This window comes from Salvia hispanica, chromosome 2, assembly GCF_029641045.1.
Source record: "Salvia hispanica isolate PSC_SH4W2 chromosome 2, Shi_PSC_v1, whole genome shotgun sequence".
NCBI classification, from domain to species: domain Eukaryota; kingdom Viridiplantae; phylum Streptophyta; class Magnoliopsida; order Lamiales; family Lamiaceae; genus Salvia; species Salvia hispanica.
This window is the reverse complement of record NC_142693.1, coordinates 33,665,124-33,683,090: the sequence shown is the minus strand read 5'-3', so window position 1 is coordinate 33,683,090 and position 17,967 is coordinate 33,665,124. Positions and strand designations below refer to the sequence as shown.

At 34.0% G+C, this 17,967-nt stretch overlaps 2 long non-coding RNA genes across 3 annotated transcripts; both read left to right on the top strand.

Annotated features, from left to right (window-relative positions):
• Positions 1–5,007: 5,007 nt before the first annotated feature.
• LOC125203523 (uncharacterized) lies at positions 5,008–7,450 on the top strand. Its single transcript, XR_007173389.2, has 2 exons — positions 5,008–6,245; positions 7,252–7,450. It is a non-coding gene; the product is annotated as an uncharacterized LOC125203523 (long non-coding RNA).
• Positions 7,451–11,049: 3,599 nt separating this feature from the next.
• On the top strand, positions 11,050–15,412 carry LOC125203516 (uncharacterized). 2 transcript variants are annotated; one of them, XR_007173384.2, is made up of 4 exons: positions 11,050–11,328; positions 13,213–14,291; positions 14,583–14,776; positions 15,135–15,412. It is a non-coding gene; the product is annotated as an uncharacterized LOC125203516 (long non-coding RNA). The 2 variants fall into 2 exon arrangements; XR_007173385.2 differs by lacking the exon at positions 15,135–15,412 and having other exon boundaries at positions 14,583–15,058.
• Positions 15,413–17,967: the final 2,555 nt, after the last annotated feature.

The window sequence follows — 17,967 nt, the reverse complement described above, 5'->3', positions numbered from 1 at the left end:
TACAGAAATCCACTACAAGAAGACTAAATTGCAGAAATTATTATGAATTTGGATCTAGATTTACGGCAAGTACTCCACCAATCCCTCCCCTGCAATGTTTTCCAGCATAATACAGAGGGCATAGAGTCTGAAACCAAACGACTCCGGGCGCCGCCACTATCGCTAGGTGGCGAACGACGGCGGCCATGGAATAGAGGTCCAAGGTTCATGGAATAGATGTTGACGGAGAGGAGTGCTCAAGAGACAGAACAAATATGGTTTGTTGATGGCAGAGAGAGAGTGGAGTGGAAGAAATTGAAGGCGCTGATGGCAGAGAGAGAGATTGGAGGGGAAAAAATTGAAAGGTAAAGAGGAAACCTATTAAAACAGTGAATAATCCAACAATTTTTGGTGGACTTTTTTCCCAGGAGTAATAGTGGAATTTGGCACTGTTTACGCCGGGCCTGGATAAAATTCGATAGGCCCGTCGGGCTTTCCCAAAAATTATCCATAGTACAAAACATAGGTTTAGAATAGATTAAATGCCCCAATCCATACCTAACCCACGTACAAAACAGGCCCTAACATTAGTGGAGAATTTCATCAATGTGAGTTGTTGAATTGTGTCACCAACTTTGCTGATAGGGAAGGCTAAGACAGAGATCCGTCACCAACTAAATGAATGGGAGAAAGAAAAAGTGACCTCTTCACTTTTGAATGGACAGGATATGGGTAATGTCGTGCATGCTTCGTGCAACGATTCCAGAATTTATCCAGAGACAAAAAATGAACTAAGTTGGAGCCTTTGAAATCCTCCACTTTCAAAGAGACTGTTGTGGAAGCAAAGCCTGATGATGATAATGGGTCACCTTCTCCATCAAAGACAGGATATGGATAATGTCGTGCATAACTCCAAATGAGTTAAGATGCTTAGGTTGTTATATGTGATGATGTGAAGTAATCTTTTGATAAAATGCGGATTGTGGGAATGATAGATATATGCAAGCTTAGGTGGATGGAGAATTTTTTGGAGTTTTTGGTTAACGGAGACGTTATTTCTTATAGAGCTATGGCGACCAAGATCACGTATATATACCCCTTCACCACGGCCTTGGGGCACTCCAAAGGGCAGGAAGAGAGGCTGCAACAAATAGTCAATGAACTAGGCTGGTATGCTCCAAGGTTTACTTTGATGGACTAGATGTATGTGAAGATAGTGTATTACTCCCTCTGTCCCCAAAGAGTATGAACTTTGGGTTTGGTACGGGTTTTAATAAATAAGGGGAAAAGTAAGAGAGAGAGAGGGAGAAAGGGTAGTGGAAATAATGTTAGTGGGAGACTGGGGTCCATATTATTATAATGGTATAAGTGTTAATGATAATGGTATAAGTTGTCAATAAAATGATGTGTAAGGGTAGTATGTTTTTTGAATTTTTCAAAAGTAGAAAGTTCATACTCTTTAGGGACTGATGAAAAAGGAAATAGTTCATACTCTTTGGGGACGGAGGGTGTATTAAGTAGTCGAACAAACGTTAAGTATTTGGGATTAAAAATGATATTCTTCAAATTTCATGGAACGAAACGTAGAATTTTCACAAGCATAGGGTTTAAATTGGCATATTTGGAAACATAGTTTAGCTAATAAATCGTGCCAATTTGAGAAGAGAAAAAAAAATCGAGACGCAAAATTTCCTTCTTAAATTTGTATTGCGAGGACTCTTAGGACGAACCCTGTGATCATTTATGCACATGCAATCCTTTTATGGTGATTTGGTATGATGAGAGTGATACAGACAAACAAAACTAAACAGGAGAACTCATCTAAAAAAACTAGTCTGTTAGGAGAGAGCCCATCTAGTCTATATACCCCACACCAGTTATTAGAACAACCGATGTGGGAATTGAGTCCGTAACAGAGAATCAGATGGCGTGGGAGAAAATTGGGATGATTTGACTGTTGCGGTACGATCTTGCTTCTATTTTTGTGTTGTCATCATTTTGCTGGATATATATTTGTAATTGAAAGTTGAAAATATGATGTTGGGGAATGGGTTACCTATTTTGATAGATATGCATATTAGAAGTGGATCCGAGCCTTATTTTTGAGATTTTTGTTTGTCATAATTGAGGGCTTGCATATATTTTGTTGCTATATATAGGTTGTGTAGTAGAAAAATGAAGATAGTGTGTTTAAATCGTTGCATGTTTCTACCATTTCTTAATAAGTAATTATAGATTCTTTCTTTCTGTATAATGTTGGTGGTTTGGATTGATATTTGCAACAAGTTCATTCACTCCAGCTTTCAGATGTTCTAAACAACTTGTACAAATATAGCCACAGTAGATTAGGGGTGTGCATTCGGGTTTCGGTTCGGTTTTTCGCCCAAACCGAACCGAACCCGAAAAACCGAAAACCGAACTAAACCGAAAAAACCGAAATTTCAAAACAAAACCGAAAAACCGAAAAAAATAGTATACTTTAATATATCTAATTTATTTTATTTTATATATACTAATAGAATATAAATATATATAATATTTATTATATAAAAATATATTAGAAGAATATATGTTATATATATGATATATACTAAATTAATAGGATAAAAATATATAATACTAATATATTTAAAATATAATTCGGTTTTTCGGTTTTTTTTTGTCGCCCAAACCGAACCGAAAAACCGAAATTTTTGTATTTTTAAAATCGAACCGAACCGAAAAACCGAAAAAACCGAACCGAATTTCAAAATTTCGGTTTGGTTCGAATATTCGGTTTTCGGTTATTTTGCTCACCCCTACAGTAGATGCAGTTTTCCTCTCTAGAGTTTGAGAATATTATGCCAACTGCCATACATCAGTATGATCTGTAAAACTAAATCTAATTAATGCACACTCCCCCCCCCCCCTTAAAATGGTGGGCTTTCACCACCTTAAATAGAGGAAATTCAGAGTTATTTTAAATGCACAATTTATCAGCAAAATATTTATTTCCTTTTTCCGATTTCTCCTTCAAATTGTTTAGATTCTCCAATTCAGTGTTCTTTAATTCTGTAAAGCACTCAAACACCTTTGAAAATCCATTTATTTAGCTCTCCTTCTTTCTTTTTAACATTAATGGAGAATTTCATCAACGTGAGTTGTTGAATTGTGTCACCAACTATGTTGATAGGGAAGGGTAAGACAGAGAGACCTCTTCGCTTTTGAATGGACAGGATATGGGCAATGTCGTGCATGCTTTGTGCAACAATTCCAGAATTTATCCAGAGACAAAAAATGAACGAAGTTGGAGCCTTTGAAATCCTCCACTTTCAAAGAGACTTGAGGAAGCAAAGCCTGATGATGATAATGGGTCACCTTCTCTATCCCATTTCGCCAGCGTTTCTATGACAGCAAAGGATGATGATGATAATGCCCTCTTCGCGGTCTATGATAGCAGCCATGACGACATACGCCCATTCCAAAAGCTTCACCAAATATAGCCACAGTAAATGCAGTTTTCCTCTCTAGAGTTTGAGAACTGTTGCGGTACGATGTTGCTTCTATTCGTGTTGTTGATTGTGCTCTTCATTTTGTACTTGAAAAATATAGTATGATGCTGGGGGAATGAGTTATCATTTTGCTGGATATACATATTTGAAGTGGATCCGAGGGTTAATGATGATGAACTTTTTGAGAGTTTTGTTTGTCATAATTGAGGGCTTGCATATATTTTGTTGCTATATATAGGTTGTGTAGTAGAAAAAAATAAAGAGTGGTTTAAATCGTTGCACGTTTCTATCATTTCTTAGTAAGTAATTATAGATTCTTTCTTTCTGCATAATGTTGGTGGTATGGAAATATGGAATTGATATTCGCAACAAGTTCATTCACTCTAGCTTTCAGAAGTTGTAAACTAACCATATCATTGTACACTTTTTTTTCAGTTTTAGATCATTCTAATTAAACAATATGTCCATCATAAAGTTTCAGAGCACTTGAAGCACGCTATAGGATCCAACATTAATTGTTACTACATGTTTGGCATAACATTTACATACAAAAGGGGAATGGAATTCAGTGTTGAGAATCATACGGATTTAAGTGTAAAAATGTCAGATAATCAAATACTACCTTGTATTTCATCTATGATCACATGTATGAGTTAGGTACTTTGGATTTTTAGTAATTGTACAGTTTTTTATTAGCTTGGTGTATGTATGCCCAAAGTTTAAGACTGATTAGATTTGGTTGTTTGGAGGTAATGCCTTTTCAAGAGAGCAGCAGCTGGAACTCTGCTGCATGAGAACTCTAAGCACATAGGTCTAACTAGGGTTATGATTAAGGAAGATGATCGAGATCAACCGTAGGCCTCTTCGGAGGATGGTTCTTCTTTTATATTTGTGAAAAAGGCTAGTTTTCTCCCCTTGCTTCTGAAGATTGTAGTAATATGATCAAATACAGTGGATTCTGTATCTAACATCATCATTTTGCATTTTTCTTATACCTCATCGATGTGTATCCTTCTGCATTCAGACTCATCACAGAGAGGACACATGCTCCACCGATGGAAGCTGACCTCACGGATGCCAAGCTAAAAAATGACCAAAATGCCCTCTTCGCGGTCTATGACAGCAGGCCATGTCGACATAGCGCATTCAAAAACATGACCAAATAAGGCACAGTAAATGCAGTTTTCCTCTCTTGTTGGCAGGGTCGGAACTACCATGGGCCAAGCTGCCGCTCCAGAGGGGGCTTGGCCGGCGCCTGTCCCCCCCTGGATATGTCTGTTTTACGTTGTTTACAGAAAGGATTGGGGGAAAGGAGAAAAAATTCACTAGTCAAGGCATACCAATGTGTCATTGTGACATGGTATGTCCAACCAATACTTATTTGACAAGTGGAAATAGATTAACACTTAAATTAAGTTCACTAATATGACATCTCTTTGTTTGGAAATTGTAAACACCCCGACTTTTTCAAGACGTCATTTGTGAGTCTGAAATTTTTTTTCGCCTTTGCTTCTTTTGTCGAGAGAATGAGCGTACAAATTTGAGCTTAAACAATTATACCATGACAAACCCAAAAAAATGGAGTACTATTTTTTATTCTGTCATTTGAGCCCAATTTTTGAGAAACCCAAATCAGCATGGTATTTCATGCGAGCCCAATCCCTTATTTTCTTTCGAAACCCAAGTTGTGGAGGAGACCAAGTCAGCAATCTTTTCCATCAATTTCATAGCCAAATTGCCCACTCCCTTTTCCGGTAGATATATAAGGAAGAAATCAGTTTTTAACTAGGAGCAAATCTCAGCCAATATCAACAAGATTTTCTGCTCATCGTACATCTAGATATATATTTTTGCCCACAACTCCCATATCATTCAACCAGTTTCAAAAGCTTTCAACCGATTTCATATTTTGACAGAGAGTGCAGAGAGAGAAAAGAAATTGAAAGAGAGAGAGAGTTGGAGAGACGAATCGAGGGAGAGATGGAAGGCAAAATCAGTGCGGCGACGGCTCCGTGCGGGCAGCAGCGACCATGGCGATTAAAACGGCCTCGACACTTCAACGGGGCTGGTCCACTGCACTTCAACGAAGTGATTCACGGAGATGCAGCGACACTAATTAGTTGAGGTAGAAGAGTCGTAGAGAGAGAGCCAATAGCGGCTGCAGCGGGATGGCAACGATCCAATAGCGGTGGCGGTGATTCGGAAATATCAGCAGCGGCGGCAGGATAGCGAACAGCAACACGTCGGAGTGGAGCTGGCAGCGAGCGGCAGCTCCGTGACGATGGCTGCACGGTGGACATCGGCTGTCTCGATCTGGAGCAGCAGCGGCTGACCCGGCAGTGGCCACGCCGACAGCATTTTGACAGCAGCGGCGCTGTGGCGGAGATGAGGGAAAGATAGGGCGGAGATGGCGACGGCAACGCTCAACGTAGAGGACAGCAGCAGCGCTGCACGCGGCTGTGCAGAGAGAAACGAGGCAGTGGTGCCATGACAGAGATGAGAAAGAAAGAGAGAGCTGGAAGAAAGAAGAAAGGAAAAGAATTTGGAAACTTCAAATCCCATCTTTGGATTTCACGTGAGGTGAGAAAAAGTTGAAGAAACTATGCGACTTGTTTATTTAAATGTTTCTGTGAATTAGTTTATAGATATGGGCCTATTGTTTTTAGTAAAGGAAATGATTGCAGTTAATCTAGTGGAGTACATTAAATCAATGGCCGCCTTCATACACGTGTTTCGAGAATGCGATGGAACACATGATAAGATTTTATGCGAGAGGTGGGCTTTCGAACTAAATACTTTTAAGAGTTTTAGTTTTAACATATCGATTCGAGCATCATTTTATGTGACGAAATGCCTGTGATTGCAATTATTATTAATTTTAATTTCCATGAGATGTGATTTATGTGCTTAAAGTGAAAGTGGTGTTATGTGATATATGTGTTGATTTGTTGACTGATATTGTGAATTGCTCGACTTGTTGATGTGATGTGAGATGACGCTCGACCTTGACGGTAAAATGATTTATGTTTCAAATACATTTTATGAGAAAAATAAAGTTGAGAAGAGTATGTCTTATGAGAAAAATGGAGTTTGCAAAGGGTATGTCATGCCATGTTTTTGTTTTGAGAAATGTTTATCTGTTTGTTTAGCAAGGGAGTGGTCCCTACTAGACCTATTGAAATTGAATTCGGGTTTGACTAGGGAGTGAGTCCCTACTCAAGCTAGTGTACACCATTGGGGATCGTGAGCCGTCTTTTGGGTCGACCGGTCCGGTGATCGAGTTGTGGCCATACTCTCATTCACACGTTGTTGAGGTTGTTGATGTTGAGGTTGATGATATTGAGGTTGTTGAGATGATGATGTTGATGATTGCTTGGTGGGGAGTGAGTCCGTACTATGAGTTAAATCGAATTCGGGTCCTAGAAAGGGTGCGTCCCTACTTGGACCAGTGTATATGATGAGGACTGTGAGTCATCAAATGGGTTGGCCGATTTTCATGCTCGTGGAAAGTGGCCACCTTATACGGCACTCTAAAGAACAGATATGGCAGTTTCTTAAATAACTCAAGGAGAAATGGTTGTGTTTTTGAAATGATGAGGAAAATGATTTGAGGATGAGTTGAAAGTTTGTGGTTGTGAACTATTTTTAGTGTCTCGGGCCTTTTCAAACTAAAACCCCGAGGTCACTTAATGGCGACATGACATAACTGTTTTATAAAATTATTTTGGCATATGTTCACCGAGTAAGTACTCAGCCCTGCATTTGCTTTCCCTATGTGCAGGTTGAGCTGTGACGAGCGCAGTGGGTGTTGAGCATAAAAGTAAAGAATGTCTATCAAATATTCAGAATTGTGTCTTCATACATAGCATTATTCTACTCTCGAAATGCTTCCGCTGAGTTGTTGTCTTTCTTTTGAGTTCATGTATTGATGAGATACTATTCCTATTGATTTGATTATTGGTGAGATGATATTCTGATTATATTCGAGCCATTCCTATTATATTAAGCTTTGGTCGAGTTTCATCGTTTTCCCCTTTCTTTCCCGCTTCTTTAACCCTCTCCTTGTTGCGATTCACCGTATTTTCTATCCTTAGAAAATGCGGGCGTGACAGAAATGTACCAAAATATGGTAACATTATTAGGCCTTTCTATATGGATTATTATGGAGTATCAATATATGTATAATGTATTCATATAATATAAAATATTTTAATTTATTTTAGTTATTTAATTCTAAATTTCATAATCTATTTGTTTTAATTAATCATTATGTAAAATATTTTTGCGCATATATATATTGCCATTGCACATTATTAACTACATAAATGCTTACATGTTATATTAAAATAGCTAAATATAAAAATATAATTTAAAAATTAATTTTATTATACTCCCTCCATCCCATTAAATATGCAATATTTGAGAATCAGCATTGGTTTTCATGTAGTGTTATTTTGTGAGTTAATGCAGAAAGAGTAAAGTAAGACAGATGAAAAAGTAGAGATAGAGATGTTTACATTTTAGGAAACGTTTCATTTTTAATGAGACAAACTAAAAAGAAAAACGTTTCATTTTTAGTTGGATATAGGGAGTATTATGTTAAATCTAAATCTACATTTACATAGCATCTTTAAGAACAAAATACCACACAATAAATTACTCCTACAAAAACAGCACTTACATTCAAATTAAAAATAATTAAAATTATGCTGCTATAATAAATAGTAAAGTTAATATTCAAAATATGTCTCTACTTCAGAAAATAAATGAACATTAGTTCAAATAAAACTCTTCCAAAAATATTTCATGTAAATACGTCGAATACTAGGAGTACTATCTGTGTACACATGAATGCATGTATTGTATATACTACGGGCTCGTTTGATAAGTTAGTAATGCCTAGATATAGATATTTATATGACTATTTCTAAGTGTTTGATATCATAGTTAACCTATTATGTCAGCCCGTGGTTTTCTCTATGGCTCATCCGAGCCCGCAAATTTTTCCTTAAAATACAAAGATATGTAACTCACAAATTTGGTCGGATAGCATTTGTACCTCATTTATTATGATTTATTAATACAAAATCTAGATAATTTCTTGTCTACCAAATAACAGCGAAAAAACCTTCATCCGAACTTATCTCGACACGAAGCCCGCATTTCTTATCTTATTTAACAAATCTTGTTATATCTCATTTTTCTTATCAAACGAGCCCTACGTGTTATCGTTACCATATTTTAGTATATGTTTGTGTTAAAATGACAACACCTTTTAAAGTAACATTGTGACACCACGTATCCAGCAATATTATAAACACTACACATTAATAGTATAAATGATAGACAACAATCTATAGATTGCTGTCTAGCGTATTAGATATTGCTGACCGAGAAAAAATTATTGTAAATTGTTGTCTAGTGTATTGGATATTGTAGTCTAGTGCATTGGATATTGTTGGTCGAGAAAATTTACCCTTGAATATTTTTTATGATTGCCACATGGCAGCTGATCATTCATACACGTGTACAAATGATTGGCTAGAAATGATTGTATGGTGTTATTTTAAGAGGTGTTGTTATTTTAACGCACCCTTTATAGTACATTTCCAAACAAGGTGAATGTTATATTAGGTGAAATAATTTGGATGTAATATATTTCCACTTGTCAAATAAATATAGGTTGGACATACCATGTCATAATACCGCCTTGGTATGTCTTGACTAGTGAAATTTTTTCTCGGGGGAAGGGGGAAGGAGATGATAGGAAAAGAGAGAAATTAGAAAGTAAATTATCATTAAATTTACAGCTGTGTTGGGGTCCACTTTAATTAAAGAGTAATTAATTCTTTGTGTGTTCAAGAGATTTGGAAATATATATACTCTCTCCGTCCACTATTAGGAGTTTCATTTTTTGACTGCTCGGATTTTAAGAAATGCTAAAAAAAGTGGGTGAAAAAAAGTTAGTGGAAATGGGGTCCCACTTTTATATATTTATTTTAAATGTGATTGAGTTAGTGGAAGGTGGCCCATTTATGATAAAAGTGAACCGAGACTCCTATTCGCAGATGGACTAAAATGGAAAAATATGACTCCTATTTGTGGACGAAGGGAGTAACATCATAATCGAATTTGCACTATTTTGATTTGTGGAATAATTCCTAATGCTGATATTTTTGCATCAATGGTTTAATACTTGAGTTTGTTTAGCAAAATATTTTTCATATCTTTATAATAGCAGAATTTATGTATCTTTATTTGTATTTGTATTTCAATATATTAAAATATTAGTAGTCATTAAATATAAAAAATTGTCAAAGTCTAATTAATTTATTTGAAAGTAAAGTATTAAATCTAGAATTTTAAAATTTATTAGAATACATATTTTTTCATATTATAATAAAACATTATAGTTTTAAACATTACCAAAATACAATATTTTATAATCGGATATGATAATTGAGAAAAACAGAAATTGTGATTTTAACTGCCAAATTTTTTACTAAATTTTATAATTTGAATAACTATTATGAAAATATAGAGTATTAAATTGTGTGTTTGTGTTTTCATCATTTAAATTTTATAAAATAAATAAAACTGTTTAAAATATTAAAATATTATTTTAAATATATATTTACAATTTGTATGTGTTTTTTTATTTTTTTTTATTTTTATAATTTTAGCATCAGCTTATTTACATTACTAGTTCCATCCTTACTTGTTAATTTCTCTAGAGTCTGATATTCTTGTGCCAACCGCCATGAATCAGCATTATATGTAAAATTGAATAAATTAATGCACCTCTCACTCAAAGATTCTGCAAAGATGGAAAAGCATTAATGGCATTAGTACTCATTTGTATATTGTACACTTTTATAGAAATTAATTCAACAAAACATTTATTTTTGAATAATCTCATCAATGTTACTAGAGTATTGTAGTGCTATACCAAGTAAAATAAACGAATGTGGTGTGTCACGTCGATTTATATAAAATTAATACGAGCTTCCGAACGTGCATGTTGAATATATCAAGCGACATATTTTTTTGTTCTTTACGTAACATACTTTACCGCACTAAGTTTACCATCGATGAGCATCATTCGGAAATTCAGAAAATAAAGCATTCATAACATAAAATTTCTAGTACTCCCTCCGTATTTTAAAAATAGCAACTCTTTCCATTTTAGTTCGTTGCTTAAAAATAACAACTTTCAAACTTTCTATTTTAGGAAATCTTTACCCCTCTATACATCAATTTATTTACAACTTATACTACTAATAAAGTGGATCTAATAATCTACTAATATTAATTCCATTACATTTTTTTTCTCTCTCTTACTTTACCAATTTTTTTTTTTTTCTCTCTTACTTTACCAATTTTTCTCACCCACTTCCTTACTTTTCAAAATTGTGCATTTAAATCTGTGTCATTTCAAATATTTCTATTTTTAAAAAACGGAAGAAATATTAAATAACATTTTAACCAAGGTTAGAGTTTAACCTCAGACAATTCAAAAACTCTCCCCCCCAAAAAAATGGGTTTTACCACTTTAAAAATAGGAAATTCAGAGTAATTATTAATGAACGATTCATCAGCAAAATATTCCTCTTTCCGATTTCTCCTTCCAAGAGTTAGATTCTCCCAATTCTGTGTTCTTTAAATCTGAAATTCAGCATTGTTCAATCGATACTCTGTTGATCCGAGCACTCAAACACCATTGAAAACCCATTTATTTAGCTCTCTTTCTTTCTATTTAGCTTTATATATATTATTTCAAAATTATAATTTTAGCTCCTTTTCAGTGGAGAATTTCATCAAAAGGTTCATCGGAAAAATTTCTTCACGTATTGAGGAGGTAATGTTGTGTATAGTTTATGTGTTTTCAGCGTTGATGGTTATTTGATTGTAATCTATGCACAAGGATCATGCTTTTTGAGTTGACGATTAATTGCATGTTGCTGATGATTTGGGAATTTGGGGTTTTGTTTAAATCAATGTGTTGGTGAGCTTGATGTTTTGATCATGGCTGACGATTTGTGAGTTGATTGTAGTGAAGGTTTATGTGATTAATTTTATGTGATTTCCGCCTCTTATTCATAGCTATTATGCATAAACCTTTTGTGCTTTATAATTTGAAGTGTGTTTAACTGGAGGGTTTGCTTGCTTCTAGTGGTCCTCTTTTTGGTTTTGGTAATGAGGGGAATAGATTCTAATGTATGAAGAGATTGAAATAGTTTTTGTGATCTCACTGCTTGTTGTGAGTTGTTGAATTGTGTTCCGTAGTTCTTCTTTCTAGAAGATGTGCCTGAGGTTTTGTAGGTCTGTAGCATGGATGAGATCATGATATGCATTGGTGTTTTGTAGTCTTGTTTGAATGATTTCTCATCGAGTACAAAGTAAAGAATAGTCATTTCTGGAGTCGAGTAAAATTCGTAAAACCAGTTTAGCCAAAAAGATTAGTATCTGATCAATGATAGCATCGACTTGATAACTAGAATTGTTTAAAACAAGACGGTGATCGTTTCTGGTGTTTTTTCTTTTTTATTGTGTGAAAGTTGTAGAAAGGGTTTCGCGCCAAGATGGGTTGCGCAGATTTAGAATAAGTTTGGTAATACCGTTATTCTTGACATTCTATTTGTCGGCTGGTGTATGGAGTACGTACTTGTTTGTCCTCATACATTAAATAAGTTTCAATAGCATTTATTTGCAGCTTCACTGTTATATCCAGAGTTAGAGTGCATATCTCGGCTTAGGCCACGTGTCGAATATGAACTGGGAGGCCGAATCTATTTTTTAGATCTACGGCATTTGTTTGGATTTTGTCATCAATAACACACCTTTTCTGCACGTTATTTGCTTTTATGTTAGTTACAACTTCTAATGAAATCACTTACTATGTTTCTACATGAATATTTTTAGGTAACATTACACACACACACACACATTTACCATGTGTGCGTTGATCATGGATTCATTGTTTCTCTTTAATATCCATGCTTTTTCAATAATTCTTTGACAATTTAGATTCCATTCTAATTCCTACAGAATCAACGAGGATTATTTGAGTAATTATGAATGCATCTGCTTACTTCTTTGACAATTTATCCCACAAACATGTGCGTGTTCAAGTTATGTACGTAGTATTTAATCTATTGATGAGTGGGTCCTATCAATTTCTTTTATATGCATAAAACTAGACTTTACGGACTTCTGAAGTCCGAATTTTAGCATTTTTCCAGGATTGTTGTTTCAGAAATGCATTCATGCTGATATTCTTTTGTCCAATTGTGATATATCTCAAAAATATTGGTAGTCACTTTCCTATAGTTATACATCTCTGCTTTGTCCTTCATTACACGTTATGTTATGTATATGTGTGGTCTTTTGTTTTCCTTTATATATTTTTAGCTCATGGAAAATTAGCATGTATATCTTGTGACATTCATATCAACTAGTAGTATTTTTGCCAATTCATGTTTGCTATTTCCTCAACTTTCTTGTTGCCTTCTTTTCAATTTTCCCCTTTCATTGTCTGTTTTTTATCCTGATTGAATAGCTTCCATTCATAAACCTCCAGAAGAATATTACATGTGCAAAACAGTGCATTCCATGTTCTGAACACAAAGTTCTTTTTATTGCTGCATTACTTGTGATGAACATTTAGATTATGCATATCGTCTAATTTTGTGAGACGCTGTTCCTTATTCCATCTATAAAATTTCATACTATTAATTTGTAGGTTTTCAGAGCTGAAGACGGGTATATCTGAAAATGACCTCCATCTCTAGCTTCTTTCGACCAGACACATTCTGGGCGTTGTGCAATAGGTGCAACATACAGTATGAGTACACAAACATATTCCTCAATCAGACTCTTCTTTGCAATACCTGTCATCAGCCCTTTTTGGCGACAGCTATACCTGTACAGAGCCACAGTTCGCGCCCTCGTCCTTTCCCAAATCAACAACAAGAAGATATGCACGCTGCTGCCCAACCATCAGCTTCAAGAACCTCTCAAGCTCCTTCATCCCATGCACCTGAGAAGCATGCCAAAAGAAGGAGAAATGCGAGGGAGTTATCTGAGAGAGACAAACGTGCTATGCTGATAGGGAAGGCTATGACAGAGATCCGTCACCAGCTAAATGAATGGGAGAAAAAGAAAAAGTGACCTCGAATGGACAGGATACGTGCACTGCCGTGCATGATTTGTGCAACAATTCCAGAATTTATCCAGAGACAAAAAATGAACAAAGTTGGAGCCTTTGAAATCCTCCACTTTCAAAGAGACTGTTGTGGAAGTAAAGCCTGATGATGATAATGGGTCACCTTCTCCATCGCATTTCCCCTGCGTTTCTAAGACAGCAGAGGCTGATGAAGATAATGCTCTCTTCGCAGTCTATGACAGAAGCCATGACGACATATGTGCATTCAAAAACTTCACCAAATATAGATGCAGTTTTCCTCTCAGAGTTTGAGAATATTGTGCCAACTGCCAAACATCAGTATGATCTGTAAAACTAAATTTAATTAATGCACACTCTCCCCCCCCCCCCCCCCCCTATAAAATGGTGGGCTTTCACCACCTTAAATAGAGGAAATTCAGAGTTATTTTAAATGCACAATTTATCAGCAAAATATTTATTTCCTTTTTCCGATTTCTCCTTCAAAGCGTTTAGATTCTCGAATTTCAATGTTCTTTAATTTTGGTTAAACCGGACTAGGGATCTAATTGTTCTATGGTATCATCAGCAATTTCAAGATGCAATCATAAAAACTCAGAAGAACGCCAAGATCCAGCTTGTCAAAGATACAACTACCGGTAACTCACTACTCGATAAACATTTAGCACAACTATGTTTTAGAACTGAGCTGGACAAGAGGCAATACAAGTATCTGAGGATCTTGTGTATGCATTTTGCGGTGTTTGTTTTATTTGTATGTGCATAAATTTAAACATGGGGAATGATGTTGATTGAGGGTTTTGACTCCAACTAGTGAGGCCAATACTGAATTCTTCTAGTTGTTGAAATGAATTAAGATGCTTAGGTTGTTATATGTGATGATGTGAAGTAATCTTTTGATGAAAATGTGGATTGTGGGGATGATGCAGGGATGTATCTGCAGGCTTAGGTGGATGGAGGATTTGGTCGTGACGTTATGGAGTTTCTGGTGAACGGAAATGTTGTTTCTTATAGAGCTATGGCGACCAAGTTCACGTATGTATACCCCTTCACCACGGCCTTGGGGGACCTAAAAGGACAGGAAGAGAGGCTGCAACAAATCGTCAATGAATTAGGCTGGAATGTATGTGTAGATAGAGTGTTGCATCATTGATTTCTGTTTCTGTGTAAAGCAATTTAGTTATACAGGCAGGCTTGCTATGCTGCTTCTTTGCTGTTGTGGTTGTCTCCAGGCACGAATATAACTACGACACAACAGCCACAAAATCTTTTTTATGCACTACATCTTTTGATTTTTAAATAGAAATGAATATGTAGTTGATCTGTTTTGCTTAGCGGACGACACTGAATCTGCAAGAAATGGATATTCTAGCAATTTTATTTGTGAAAAAGGATAGTTTTCAAATACAGTGAATTCTTATCTAACATCATCATTTTGCATTTTTATTATACCTCATCGATGTGTATCCTTCTGCATACAGACTCATCACAGAGAGGACACATGCTCCACCGATGGAAGCTGACCTCACGGATGCCAAGCTGAAAAATGACCAAAATGCCCTCTTCGCGGTCTATGACAGCAGGCCATGTCGACATACGCGCGTTCAAAAACATCACCAAATATAGCCACAGTAAATGCAGTTTTCCTCTCTTGTTGGTTTCTCTAGAGTATGATATTCTTGTGTCAACTGCCATGAATCAGTGTGATCTGTAAAACTAAATGTATTGAGGGAATATCTGTTTTGGTAAATGAACTTTGTCAAAGTATTATTTTAGGTCCGTGAACTTTGAAAATATCATTTGAAGTCTATCAACTATGAGTTAATATCAATCGAAGTACTTTTTTACTATCTCCAAGTTTTTTCGAACGAAAATACGCTCAATACCTTGAAGGGTGTATATTTTTACTAAGAGGGAACATATTTTTCAGTACACCAACTATCCTAAATGAGCAAATTTAATCCTTAAATTTTAATAATATCTTTTGAGGTCCATCAACTATAAGTTAATATCAATTTTACTACTTTTTAGCTATTACCAATATTGTAATGACCAAAGTACCCTTAAGGCCATGAAGGGCAATTCAATCTATTTATCCTTTCATTTTCATTAAAGTATGTAATTTATTTTTCTTTCTTTATTCATCCGGTTTCTTTTTTCTTCTAATTTATTTGGGATTAAGTTTAATAGTTTCTTATACTATTATTATTAATATATGTCATACCTTATTTGAATATTATGAGATTATTTTATAGTGCTAGTTAATACTTTTATATGGTTACATTCTCAATTATTTAGATAAAATTAAGATAAATATTTTATTTTAATGAATCTCATAATTTTAGTTTACTGAAATTCAAGTTAATCATCATATATAATATATACTACATTGAAATAAAAATTTAATAAAGTAGAAAAAATACGATTCACGAATAGTCAAGAAAATAGATATGAGAACTATGAACAATTTTCATGATGTTGTTATAAATGGCCTAATGATAATATTGAGACGCGACATTGTGATATTAAACAATTGATAGCAACTATTAATTTTTTATTTAATTAAACAATCATAGATTTAAATTAATCATATATTCAACTAAGGAATGCCATTGTCTTTTTTATTAAATTGATTACTGATAATTTCAACTAATTTTTTTAGACTACAATTACTATATAAGAGTAGATAAAATAAAACTTAGCTCTTTGAATTATTTAAGATTTTTTGTATATAATGAATTTTAATTTATTTTTAATTGCCAATTTTATATTGCACTTAAAAATAACATATTCTTCTATGTATAGCTTTAAGATTAAAAAATTAATATTACATCTAATAAATTGAACTACTTTTATATACAAATATTGTATTAGTATAATGTTTACATATATTTATACCTAAGTTATTTCACTATTAATATTATATATAGTACAATGATTTAAAATATTAAAAATAAGTAAAACTAAACGCAAATAATTAATAGTAATAGAATATTAATATCATTAACATATTTTTATTTTGAAATTAAAATTAGAGGGAACATCTTTTTTGGTTCATCAATTATCCCAAATTATATACTTTAATGAAAATGAGAGAGTAAATAGATTGAATTGGTTTTGGTCATGAAAATATTGGAAATAGTCAAGTAGTTGAATTGATATTAATTTATAGTTGACGGACCTCAAAGATATTATGAAATGTTACGGACAAATTTGCTCATTTAGGATAGTTGGTGTACAAAATAGATGTTCCCTCTTTTACTAAACATATCACATACTCATATTTTTATATAAATATCTTTATTATATATTTTTGATGAATTTTCTAAATACAATTTGACAATATTATCACTTAATTTTGTGACATACAAGACAGGTTCATTCTTCAACTTTTTATAATTAAATAATTTTGAGGCATGTATACTCGTAAATATTAATGTCACAAACAATAGACGATACTTGAAGAATTATTTAATTATAAAAAGTTGAAGAATGAACTTTTCTTTTATGTCACAAAATTAAGTGATAATATTGGCTCAAATTATAATTAGACAATTTGTAGTAAAGATATTTATAAAAACTATGAGTATGTGATAAGTTTAGTAAAAATATACACCCTTCAAGTTATTGAGGGTATTTTCGTCTGAAAATATTTGAAAATAGTAAAAAAGTACTTCGATTGATATTAACTCATAATTGATGAATCTCAAATGATATTTTCAAAATTTACAGATCTAAAATAATACTTTGACAAAGTTCATGAACTATAAAACATATTCCAATGTAATTAATGCACACTCACGCTCACACTCACAATCACACTCATAGATTCTGCGGATGTGGAAATCATTAATGGCATTAATAGCCATTTGCTAAATTGACACTATTATAGAAATTAATTCAAACACAATACTTATTTTTGAATAATCTCATCAATTTTCTAAAGTATTCTAGCTGCTATACAAGTGAAATAGACGGATGTGGTGAGTCGCGTTGCGCCGCGTTGATTTATATAAAATTACATACAAGCTTCCGAACGTTTACATTGAATATATCAAGCGGCAAATTTTTCTCTTCTTTTTTGAAAGAAGATCAATAATAATGTTACATGACATAATTTTTAGCACTAAGTTTAATATCGATAAGCCTCATTCGGAGATTTAGAAAATCAAGTTCACAACATAAAATTTCTAGTGTTAAATGCAAATTTAATTTACAAACAGTGAATTGAGTTAAAATTTTAATCCTACTTAATTTTAACATGGTTAGGGTTTAAACTCATACACCTCAAAAACTCTCCCCCCAAAAAAAGGT